Source organism: Nicotiana attenuata, unplaced genomic scaffold (assembly GCF_001879085.1).
Source record: "Nicotiana attenuata strain UT unplaced genomic scaffold, NIATTr2, whole genome shotgun sequence".
In the NCBI taxonomy this organism is placed as follows: domain Eukaryota; kingdom Viridiplantae; phylum Streptophyta; class Magnoliopsida; order Solanales; family Solanaceae; genus Nicotiana; species Nicotiana attenuata.
The window spans coordinates 245,589-258,701 of NW_017670241.1; positions in this window are offsets into that span (position 1 = coordinate 245,589).

Consider the following 13,113-nt stretch of genomic DNA (forward strand, 5'->3'; position numbering starts at 1 on the left):
TCACAAAAGACGGGCAGATTCGAGCATGTGGGTTGCACGTGAAGGAGATAAGCTTAACTTGGTGTATTTAATATCTCCTAATCGAAAAGGTTGCATAATTGATAAGGAGAGGGACTCCTTAATCAAAGAGAACACTATCCAAGATAGGGAAGGAGTTAGAAGTTGAAATCAACTAGAACTCTTCCACCAAGGAAGAGTTGTATCAGAACTCTTGTTATTTCTTCATCTACTAACTCTATAAATTGCAAGATGTTCTCACATTAAAGTATTGCACAAAAACGCAGAAGTTAAACGTGAATTGGGAGCAAAATAGCAAGGCTTTTTGCAAGCAGTTCGTGTGTGATTCAAGTGTGCAAACCAGAAGCTACATGAATTAGATTGAAGAACCAACTCCATAAAGAGTTTTATGTATCTTTCTTTATTTCTAGTTCAATTGTAGTAGGTGTTTCATATTGTACCTTTCAGCTTTATCTAGAAGCAATTGTAATAGGTATATTGAGTATTCAAGTTAGAGTTAACTTGAAGTTGTCGCAGCAATTAGAGGCTAGTTGCCACAACGGGATTAGAGTTAATCCTTAGGTTTACAAGAGTTTTGTAAATGTTGTTTTGGCTTAGTGATTTTAGTGGAAGTTTGGGAAAATCCTACTGAGTAGTAGGTCGTGGTTTTTTCACCTTTTGAGCCAGGTGTTTTCCACGTAAAATCTCTATGTTGTTTATTCTATGTACTTTTACTTCCGGAAAAAGTAGTAATAAGTACACCTAGAAGAACCAGGTCCTTCCAGAAGCAGTTTAAGCGAAAAATTGAGTACCACATAAATCACCCCCCCCCTCTTGTGTGGTATTGACGTTTAGAACATCAACGTGGTTGGAACTATCAAAGATACCAAGTTTCACGTAATCGAGGGCAACATGAGGTACAACGCCCTACTCGGAGGCCTTGGATCCACAACATGAGGGCAGTCCCTTCGACTCTTCACCAAATGATGAAATTCCCGACGTCAGACGGGGTAAAAATGGTGTACGGGAAACATCATGCTGCAAAAGAAATGTTTGCGGTCAATAAGGTAATACCGATTTTGGCGTTATCAACATCAGAAGGATCAGACATCAAGGGTAAACAGGAAGCCAAATAGCAATCACCGCCACCAGCCTCGACCGAATCGGAGAAGCAAGAAATGGAAGAGGAAGATTTCTTGATCCCTCAAACTTTTGTCGTTCCCGAAGATTCCGACACCACCAAATCAATGGTCGATGAGCTGGAACAGGCTATGTTGGTCGAGTGCCTACCCGAGCGAAAGGTATACCTAGGAACGAGGTTAACCCCTGAACTCAGGAAAAATCTTATTCATCTTCTTATTGATAACATAGATTGTTTTTGTTGGTCCCACTTAGACATGACAGGGATCCCGCCGGAGATAACAACACACCGACTAAGCTTTCAGACCGGTGAAACAAAAGAGAAGGCCCCAGTCCGAGGTAAAGCACGCATTCATAAAGGACGAGGTAACTAAACTTCTCAAAATAGGGTCCATTCAGGAAGTGAAGTATCCCGAATAGTTAGCTAATGTAGTCGTAGTTCCTCAAAAAGGGAACAAACTTAGGATGTGTGTAGATTATAAAGATTCAAATAAGGCATGTCCCAAAGATTCTTTTCCACTGCCTAACATCGATCGTATGATCGACGCTACGGCTGGCCACGAGATCCTTAGTTTCTTGATGCCTATTCCGGGTACAATCAAATTCAAATGAACCCGGAAGACCAAGAAAAGACTTCATTTATCACCAATTATGGAACATATTATTATAATGTAATGCCCTTCGGACTAAAAATTGCAGGAGCTACCTACCAACGCATAGTAAATAAAATGTTCGAAGAACAGATAGGTAAGTCAATGGAAGTATATATTGATGACATGCTAGTTAAGTCCCTTCGCGTAGAGGACCATTTGACACATTTGCAGGAAATATTCAAGATACTGAGAAAATACAACATGAAGCTCAACCCCGAGAAATGCGTTTATGGGGTCGGTTCGGGGAAGTTCCTTGGTTTCATGGTATCAAATCGAGGATTTGAGATCAACCCCGATAAAATCAAGGCTATCGAAGACATCACCATCGTAGACAGAGTGAAAGCCGTGCAAAGGCTGACAGGGCGGATAGTTGCCTTAGGCCGATTCATATCGAGATCGTCGGATCGGAGTCATAGATTCTTCTCTCTACTAAAAAAGAAGAACGATTTCACCTGGACCCCAGAATGCCAACATGCATTAGAAGAATTGAAATGATACCTCTTGAGCCCACCATTACTTCATATGCCAAAGGCAGATGAAAGACTGTACTTGTACTTGGCAGTCTCGGAGATCGTAGTAAGTGGTGTCCTGGTTCGAGAAGAGCAAGGTACGCAATTTCCTGTTTATTATGTAAGTCGAACTCTAGGAGAAGCAAAAACTAGATATCCACACTTAGAGAAATTGGCACTTGCATTGATAAGCGCCTCTAGGAAGCTAAAACCATATTTTCGATGTCACCCGATATGTGTATTAACCACTTACCCACTTTTGTAATGTTTTGCATAAACCCGAGCTACCAGGCCGATTGGCCAAATAGGCTGTCGAAGTCAGTGGGTATGATATCGAATATCAACCCCGGACGACCATCAAGTCTCAAATTTTAGCAGACTTCGTGGCCGATTTCACGCCAACCCTCGTACCTGAAGTCGAGAAGGAACTCTTGTTAAAATCAGGTACATCATCGGGGGTGTGGACCCCTTTCACAGACGGTGCCTCGAATGTGAAGGGGTCGGGGATAGGCCTCGTTTTGAAGCCGTCCACGGGCAACACTATTAGACAATCCATCAAAACTTCTAAGCTGACTAACAATGAGGCCGAGTACGAGGCCATGATTGCAGGTCTTGAACTAGCTAAAAGCTTAGGGGCGGAAGTCATCGAAGCCAAGTGCCACTCATTGCTAGTAGTAAACCAAGTAAACAAAACCTTCGAGGTTTGAGAGGATAGAATGCAAAGGTATTTGGATAAGCTACAAGTGACTTTGCACCATTTTAAAGAATGGACCTTGCAGCACGTACACCGCGAGCAGAACAATGAAGCCGATACTCTTGCAAATCTGGGATCATCAGTCGAGGAAGACAAAATCAGCTCGGGGACTATCGTTCAACTCTCGAGATCCGTGATCAAAGAAGGTCACGCTGAGATAAACTCCACGAGTTTAACTTGGGATTGGAGGAATAAATATATCGAGTACTTGAAAAATGGAAAGCTCCCATCGGACCCTAAAGAATAGAGGGCATTACGAATAAAAGTTGCTCGATTCACATTGGCTGAAGATGAAACATTATACAGAAGGACGTTCGACGGACCACTAGCAGTATGTTTCGGACCAGGGGACACCGATTATGTTCTACCGGAAGTCCATGAAGGTACTTGTGGGAACTACTCCGGTGCCGAATCACTAGTTCACAAAATCATCAGAGTAGGATACTATTGGGATAGTATGGAAAAAAACACTAGGGAGTTTGTTCGAAAATGTGATAAATGCCAAAGGTAAGCACCAATGATCCATAGACCTAGAGAACAACTTCATTCAGTCCTATCCCCATGGCTGTTCATGAAATGGGGGATGGATCGTCGGCCATCTGCCATCGGCTCCAAGTAAAGCTAAATTCATTTTATTTATGACTGACTAATTCTCTAAATGGGTGGAAGCACAGGCCTTCGAGAAAGTCAGAGAAAAAGAAGTTATAGACTTCATCTAGGATCACATCATATGCAGATTCGGGATACCTGCCAAAATCGTCTGCGACAATGGAAAACAATTTATCGGCAGCAAAGTAACAAAGTTCCTCGAGGATCACAAAATAAAAAGAATATTATCGACGCCGTATCACCCTAGTGGGAACGGACAGGCCAAATCAACGAACAAGACCATCATTTAAAACCTGAAGAAAAGGTTGAAGGCGCTAAGGGGAAATAGAGAGAAATTTTTCCCAAAGTCCTTTGGGCATATCAGACAACGACAAAGTCCAGTACGGGGGCAACGTCGTTCTCCTTGGTATATGGCGCCGAAGCTCCAATCCCAATCAAAGTCGGGGAACCAAGCATCAGTTTTCGATACACAACGGAAGAATCAAACCACGAGGCTATGAGCACGAACCTCGAATTGATAGACGAAAAATAAGAAGCCGCTTTCGTTCGAATGGCCGCCCAGAAATAGCGAAACGCAAGATATTATAATCGAAGAGCCAATCTTCAACACTTCAAAATAGGGGACTTAATTCTGAGGAAAGCCACCCTCAATACTCGAGACTCGAACGAAGGGAAGCTAGGCCCAAATTGGGAGGTACCATATCAGGTCCTCGAGGGGTCTTACAAACTTGGCATAATGGAGGGCGAACAATTGCCAAACAATTGGAATATATCACTCCTAAAATGATACTATTGTTAAGGTATGACTTTCTCCCTTTCCATTTGTATTTGATACTAACTTATTGCAGGTGTTCGATCGACGACGTCGAGAAGCTCTTCAACGCGAGGGCCTTAGGTTTTAAAGCATGCGTTGCACTCTTTTTCCCTTAGATCAGTTTTTATCCCAAATGGGTTTTTCCGGTGAGGTTTTTAATGAGGCAACAATTATATATGCTACCTGAGGACAATTCAACAGTATCCGAGGCTTCTCTATTTTCAACCTCGAATACTGGGGGACATCACCCTCGGATGATTTAATTTCAAGGGAAAAATACTTCGTGTCAAAAGGGCCTCGATAGGGAAACTTTGTAATGGGCCAAACGGTTGAATGAACCGTGTCCATGTAGATTAATCAAGCCCCAATGGAAAAACATGTACGCATGTATAAATTATTCAAAGAAGCATTTTTTCCTTATCAAATATCTTGTGCCTCAAAGAAATTTATTTACTATACAAGCTCCATACCTATGGTTTTTGTGAAAAATGGCTCAAAGGCCAAGTACAACTATACCTCGAATGGTAAATGGCTCAAGGGCCAAGTATAAATACATCTCGAACGGTCAACCCCCCTTGCTCGAGGATTGCCGTCGAAAATCAACATGTTCGAATTGTCTAAAGACCTCAAAGAGGCATCCCACGATTTATAGGTCAAGGCTGTCATTCTCGGGGACTAACACTTCAAACAAATTCAAAGTATTGTTAGGAAAGTAAGACCAAGAATCACACCCAAAGGCTACGGCCAAACTAACCCGGCTCGGAGACGGCCGAACCCCGCAATAAAAACAGGCCTTCGAATTCTCTAAAAACTACTTAAAAAAGGCTACCCTCGGCAAAATAATCAAAGGGCTTCGATAAAATCAGCCCTCGAAAAACCTTAAGAGGTATCGAATTATTCAAATACAAACTTGTGCTAAGGCACAAAAAAGAAAGGAGTTTCGATAACACTAAACCCTCGAAATAAACTCAATGGGTACGAAAAATACATGCTAAGACATAAGAAAATTTTACCTAGTCTTTGAGCCAAAAGAGGGAAAAAATAGCCATCCTTTAAAGGCAATATCAGCCCAATTCAAAGAGCCTAAGGGCCTACACACTTTGAGTTCGGGAACATGTTCTCACTCGATTCGAACCTAAGGGTTCCACTATCTCGAATTTAAATAAGAACCTACTCGACTGCATATCGAGGTTCTTTATTATTCAAAACAAACCTAAGGGTCCTTTGGTTCCAAATTCAGGTTTCACTCGAACCCGACTATAAAAGCATTATTATTATGGCTTCGATCAAGTCATTTAAAACCAAAGTCTCGTACATATTATTTAAAGCATAAAAATATGCTAAAATTTTACAAGGCACAGAACATGATTAAAGACAAAATTTGAGAAGGCATTCAAAAGAGAAATTTCTTTATATATATGGACAAAAATTTGTACAAGGGACCGACAAGGGCCTTACACAAAATTTCAAAAAAAGGAGAAAAAAATTCTAATTGCATAATCTTCCCTGGGACCTTCATCTTCATCTTCTCCGCTCTCGGATCCGCTCACACTCCCGGAGTCACCATCATCAGAGAGCAAAGCTTCGGCCTCGGCTTCCAATGCTTTTGCATTCTCAATATCGGCCATGAGGTCAAAGCCACGAGAATGAACCTCCTCGAGAGTCTCCTTCCGAGACTGACATTTGGCATGCTCGCAAAGCGAGATAATCAAACTTGAGCGGCATCAGGAATTTCCTTCGCTCGAGCGTTAGCGGCTTTAGCATCAGCTCAGTAGACAGCCACGACAGCCTCCACGTCGGCCTTTGCTTTTTTCGCTACAGATGCGGCCTTTGCAAGCTCAGCAGCCAGCCGAGTTTCGAGCTCTTCAATTTTCTTAGCTCGAGCCAAGCACTCTTACCTTTTGATTTGGAGTTGACGCTCAGCCGAAGATAGTTGGGCCCGAGCAGTATCTTTTTCCAAGGCAATACGGTCCATATTCTACTTCCACCCCAAAGTCTCTACCTCTTTTATCTCTGCCTCCTCGGGAAGCTGCTCGATTTTCTCGGCCTTCTGCTGAACCTGTAGGATCTAAATATTAGTCACCAATATCAAATTGATATGTGAAGCTCCTGAAAATTTACATTACCTACTCGATGAGATCGGTCTGCTTCTTATGGATTGTTGTCAATTCAACTCGGTGGTCCTTGATCTCCTCTTCTTTCTACACATAGAGGCATTTGAGGGCGTCTCTCTCCTCCGTGAGCCTTTTGAGATCGGCCTCACACAGGTTCAGCTCGGTTTGGGATTTGGTGAACGCTTCCCGATAAAGTGTCACAGCCTATGGAGAAAGGAAAGAAATGAGGCAGAAAGAAATAAAAGCAAATGTAATAACGGGGGATGAAATTTACCTGGTTCAGGAGTCGCTGAGCCTCATAAAAAATGATCATTGCATCTAGGTTGGACATCATCGACCCCCGCAAGGCAGCCATAAAATGTCTTCCCCTTCGTGGGTCGTTCCCACATCGGGGGTCTCCATAGACTGAGCCTCCTGAAATTGTCGTTCAGAAAATATGGGGCCGGGCGGCGAATCATCAATATTGATTGCCCCAAGAAAGTCACTTGGGGCACTCTCTCCCTTTTGAAGGGCCTCGGGACCGGATCCTTCGGGCACACTCGCCGGCTGTTCGTCACGGCAGAAGATATCTTCGGTCCCCGACGACTCGGGGACTTTTCTCGGACCACCTTCCGAGATCTCCTCGGTTTGAGGATAAGCTTCCTCGACCATCACTGGCTCAGCTGCTTTTGAAGCTTCGATGCTTCCCCTCTTTCGAGCCACCAACTCGCAACCAGCATATTCTCCCTCCTTTTCTTCATCTCGTAGTTTTTGGGCTACGGCAACAGACAGAGCAGTGGAGTTATTTTTCGACTTATGAGCCTTACTCTTATTAGGCTTCGGGGTATTGGAAGGCGAGACATTTCTCCTTTTCTTGTCCTTAGCCGGTTTGAGAGCCACCTCTTCCCAGGCAGGGCTGGCCTCATTTCAGCAACATCCCCGAGGCCTGCATAAAAGGAAGTCAAGTATAAACAAAAAGGAACGTTTCAAACACGTACAAGATAAGCTTACCATGATTCTTGGCCTCCCATCGGCCCCTCGCTAAATCACATCACGAGCGCTCAGCATATGTAGTAGTCCAAGCCAACTTCCGAACGCAACTTTCGAGGTCCGGGATTGCTCCAGGCACCCAGAGAACTGCTACATCACAAAAAAACATGGGGAGAAAAGATACGGGTGAAGGAGGATAAAAGAAACAAAGCAATCAACATAAGATATTGATGGGTTTACATACGCTTCATGTTCCATTCCTCGGGAAATGACATCTTCTCGGCCAGGATTATATCGGAGGTCCTCACTCGGACAAATCGACCCATCCATCCCCGATCCTTGTCCTCGTCTATGCTCGAGAACAACACCTTTGTAGCTCGGCGATGGAGCCTTATTAATCTTCCCCGATAGAGACAGGGGCTACACAGTGTCATGAGGTGGTCGAGGGTAAATGGCATCCCTTCGACCTTACTCACAAAGAATCGGAGCAAGGTAACTATGTGCCAAAAGGAGTGGTGTATCTGGCCAAGAGTTATTCGATATTGACGGCAGAAGTCGATAATAACGGGATCGACGGGACCCAGTGTGAAAGGGTAAGTGTAAACACTTAGAAACCCTTTCACATAAATTGTTATACCCTCCTCAGGGGTAGGAACCACCACCTCTGCGTTTTCCCAGTGGCAGTCCTTTTTCACTTGCTCGAGATCGCCTTCGGTTATCGAGCATATGTATCTCGACATGGGCTCACAGCGGACAGGGACCGAAGAGGGCTTTTCAATTTTGAAATCAAAAGAAAGGTTGCATGACACAGGAATGCACTCTTCGATGCGTGGCTCCACCGACGTTTTATCACCGGCCGACCGCGATAAAGAGGCCTTTTACTTTTGTGGCACGGTTTTGGACACTACAACATTTTTGCCCTATAGCCACACTAATTATAGACAACACTCGAAAAGTGTTGCCAAAAGTAGCTATAGATGAGCTTTTGAAGCGTGGTCTTTGACTAGAGTATTTGGCCACATTTTTAAAGGCCACACTTAAAAAGCGTGCTCTTATAATATAAAGACAACACTTCTTAGGTGTTGCCAGTTTACAAATTATTTGGCAATGCTTATTAATGATAATTTAACATTTTTGAAGCGTTGTTATATTCTAATACCAAATTTAACACTTTATAAGCATAACCTAAAAATTTGTTATAAAAATTTCTCTTAAAATTTCCCCCCAAATAACGAAAATATTTCCCTCCTCCCCACCCAATACTCAAAAGGCAAAGTAATTAAAACATACTACTCCATCCAGAACGATTCCCAACATTCTTTTCCTCCTTGCCCTAACTTTTTGTTGCGCTTTGTTACTCCTCCATCCAGAACAATTCCCTTCATTCTTTTCCTCCTTGCCCTAACTTTTTGTTGCGCTTTGTTTTCCGCCGCTGCTGGAGCTGCTCCTTCACTATAGCAAATCTCCATCCTTTCTCTATTGGTTAGTATTTCTTTTACTCAAAGGTTTTCTGTAAAAAAAAATTTCGATTTTGATGAAAAAATAATCTTCTATAATGTATATACATGGGTATGTTGGTATAGTCTTCAGTTTATACTCAATGTTTTTAATTTTTTTCTAATTTTAGATTCTTGGGCTGAAAAGAAGTAATTTTATTTTGTTTAATTTCTGGGTATAAGTTTTAGTTGTTTTTACTAAATTCAGATTCTTGGGTTGAAAAGGAGTAATCTTTACTATTTGATTTTAGTTATCTTTGATTGATGTTCCTTCTTATACTTAAAAGTTTTAATTTATCTAGCTTCTTATTGAATTTTTTTGGGGCCGATAGAAGTGAAACAGGATTCGAGACACAACTGATATTACAGTGCATTTGCAATAACACAGTTGTGATTATCTGTTGTGAAAACACCGCCCAGCACCTCAAAATTGTGTTTTTTGTGCCTATTCTCATCCATGATTCAATTGTGATCCATGAATGAACACCTGAAAATTTATTCTGCTTATGTTCCCAGTATGTCCTAACTTGTTATTGTTCTGCAAGCTGCTAACTTTAGCTATTGTGTGTTAATATATTATGTTCTTTGAAGTAATTTTGGACTGAAGAGCTCTGTTTATTCCTTTTTTTGGGTTGTTTGTAATGGTAATGTTCTGTTTAGATGACTGAATGGTTAAAATCAATTTAGGTTACTAAGTTTAGTTATTTTGAATCATAGAGTTCATATATGACTTGCTAATTGATTACAGATATGAATCTCTCATGTTAGTATGGCAAGGCCATAGGCATAAGGACTACATCAAGCGTTCAACAAGAGAGATGCCAGTATTTGGACGAGTTTAATTGCATTGAATCCACAAAAATATAGATGAGTTTTTCTACTAAAAGTTTGTGTATGAACACTCTTCAAACATTTTTCAGTTATTCTTCAGGAATATTTCTTATAAGTAATATTTAAGAGGAAGAAAGTATCTTAAAGAAGATTTTCAAACAAAACAAAAAAAGAAATTAAGAGATTAGATAATTGGCTAAACCTGGAAGAAAGAGAATAGTAACTATTCTATCTTACAAAAATCAGATCTTGAGAATACGTAGTAAATTTTATACCTCCGAGAGAAGATTGGTTTCCAGTTTGGGAAATATTATAAGCTCAAGGAGATGTTTAACATGCATAAACATTTGGGAAAGTGAAGAAATTTTTAATTCCTAGTTGCATTTAATAGAGTTTGCATTGTATCAAGAGTTACTAATAGAAACTTGTTAAAGATGACTTCAAGTTGTCAGGATAAATGGTTCCCTTTATGTCCAAAGCTTTCTTTTAGTAATTTCAGAATATGGCTAGTTCTTGAGTTTCTTCTTTAGAGTTGATGAAATCATAAATAGCTAGTTTTTTTTTTTGGCAAACCGCTAGGCAATTGCCTAGGGCTAATTTTTATATATAATTAAATTAAAGAAGAAATACAACATGTCCGGAGGCCTTACACGATGAAAGAAGTAAACATTGACAAATACATAATTCCTATTATCAATATTGAATGTGGAAGTCAATATTGATATTACATTATGCATTCTAATAGGAGAAAGTAACTTGTAAATCAAAAATAGCCATGTAATGTCTTCCAATTTGCGAGTATTCTTCAATCTTGCTTTATTGACATAGTGATGTATCAATCGTGCCTCCGCTGCTGCATCCAATGTGACTTCGATCATGATCCTAGTATCACTTTTCATCACAACTTGTTTTGAGTAATTGGTCCTGTCATTTTCCAGTTTGTCCTCGCGTGTGTAGTCCCTTCTCTTTATAGAATTCCATTGCCAGCATTCCAGTAAAGCTGCTGCATCGAGTACAATTTCTATACATTTTCCCTCCTTATGTTCATAGTGCCAAATGTTTACTACCCAAAATAAGTTTGCCCTGGCATGTATATTTTTTCCATATTTGTTGGGTGTTCTTCCATGTTTAGCTCGTGATTCCTTTGGTTGTCGTTTCTCCTGGTGATGTTCCCCTGCATATGTGTTTGTCTTGCCTTGGATATCGACTTTCAGCTGCCATCTGCACGTATTCCCATTTTTGTTATTGTTCTTCTTGCTGACAATTCCACGACAACAATTGTAGTGCCCATTGGATTCATTGTAATGTCGTTTTCTGAGTGTGATTATCAAGCCAAATCCTGTGACATTTGTTCTGTTGGGATTTGTAATGTCCAGATCTTTATTATTTGTACTGAAAACTCCACCAGCTTTTAAAGTTCCACAACGCATGCCTTCACTTTGACCGATACTCCTTGACCTTTTCAACCACGCTTTTGTGCCTTTTACTCCTATCGAGTACTTCCTATCTCCTATCTTTAAGTTTTGAATTAAAGAATAGGACATATCTGTAGTAACTTCTCTTTCAGTGAAACGATCTCTTTACACAAATATAACCAGTTGAGACTCCACCAAAGAGAACTCGATGACTTAATTGGACAAGTTGATAATTAACATCCCTTCTATGTTTTCAATCATCATTGATATCCCATTCTGGGATTGAGCACCAAGTGCTAATACCACCCAAATTGCGATAGCCAAATGATGATGCAAATCAAAAACATAGATCCTGTACCTGCATTAAAAAATAGACTGTCAGTTGAAACTGTAAGAACCTATGATCTCCTCCTTCTTTATTTGATCACAAACTCATGCTCTTAGAGATATAAACCCATTGCCTCCCAAATTTATCAGCCCACAATGCCTTACTTATCACAAAGATCACTCTTTTTAATAAGCATGAATCTCAGGATGATAGTCGACCAATTCTTTTCCTGCTTGCTGCAGCCTGCCAACTAACCTTGTTACCTCTTTACCTCCTAACTCTTGCAACATTTACTCTTAGATAAGGACATAGTTGTTTATCAGAAATTCACTATCCTTCTCCCTTGACTGTCTAATTCCCAGAAATCAATGTGCCTCAATATTACCCACATCTAAAGCATAATTGTCGGAACAAAGTGATATCTTTTTTATATCTTCTTTGATATAATTTGTAGCGCGCAACCAAAGAGAACAACGAGGAACCAATAAAAGTCTGAAATGTTATTACAAACTCGTACAAAGAAAGGGAAGGAAGTTCATACAGATACTCAAGTTGCAATAGTAAGTCATGCTGCAAGTTAAGTCCTTGTTATTGTATTTGCTGTTTGGCTTTATGAATTGCTTGAAAAGGATTTTTAGCGTCAGAAGGACTTAATTTTCATGGTATTTTTTGCAACCAGCTAATAATGTTTCTGCTATTATCTTTCTTTTTTTCTTGTTCTTGCTGTTTGATGTCTGTATTGTCTCTACAAGTTGATTTTGTTTGTAGTGAAGATATGGTTGTAGTATGAGTATATAAAATAAAAACGATGAGCTTTGTTATTATGTTCGAGAGAATTCTGTGTGTGTGTGTGTTTTAACTTGGAATTCTATGAGCTACTGTTATAACCGCAGTTCCGCGAATTCTAGTCTGACTTATTTTCTGTTAGAATATTGCGATCTGTTGCACATTGTCAATGGATGTAGTGGCTTCATCTAGTACTAGAATTCTACTCCTCTTCGACAGGGCACGTCCGAGACAGATATTTTGTCGACTGTCCCATGCTCCAGTTTGATCCATCTTGTAAAACTGCATTTTGCTCATAGTACTATTGTTATCTTCTAGTACAAAAAACCAGTAAAATTGGCTATATGATCTTATATTGATGATCTACATTTTGATCTGTACCTGAGGATCTAGTCCTGTTTCTTTTCCTTGAATAGCCCTCTCTAAGCTGACATTTCTCAAGAACTTCAACAAGAAAAATTGTATAGTAAATTAGAAGCAATATCAAATCCTTATTAAACAATGAGATTAGCTTTATATGAAAGTTATCTTCCATACTTGATCACTCACTATATTCTGACAAGGATCTAAGTTGTATCTAACAGAACCTGTAAAGAGCGTAGGATCTTGTGGAATAAATTCTAATACGCGACTAAGATCATGAAGCCTAATTGTTGAACATTATTGCGGTCATCAATGATGAGTATCTCTCTCTTTTT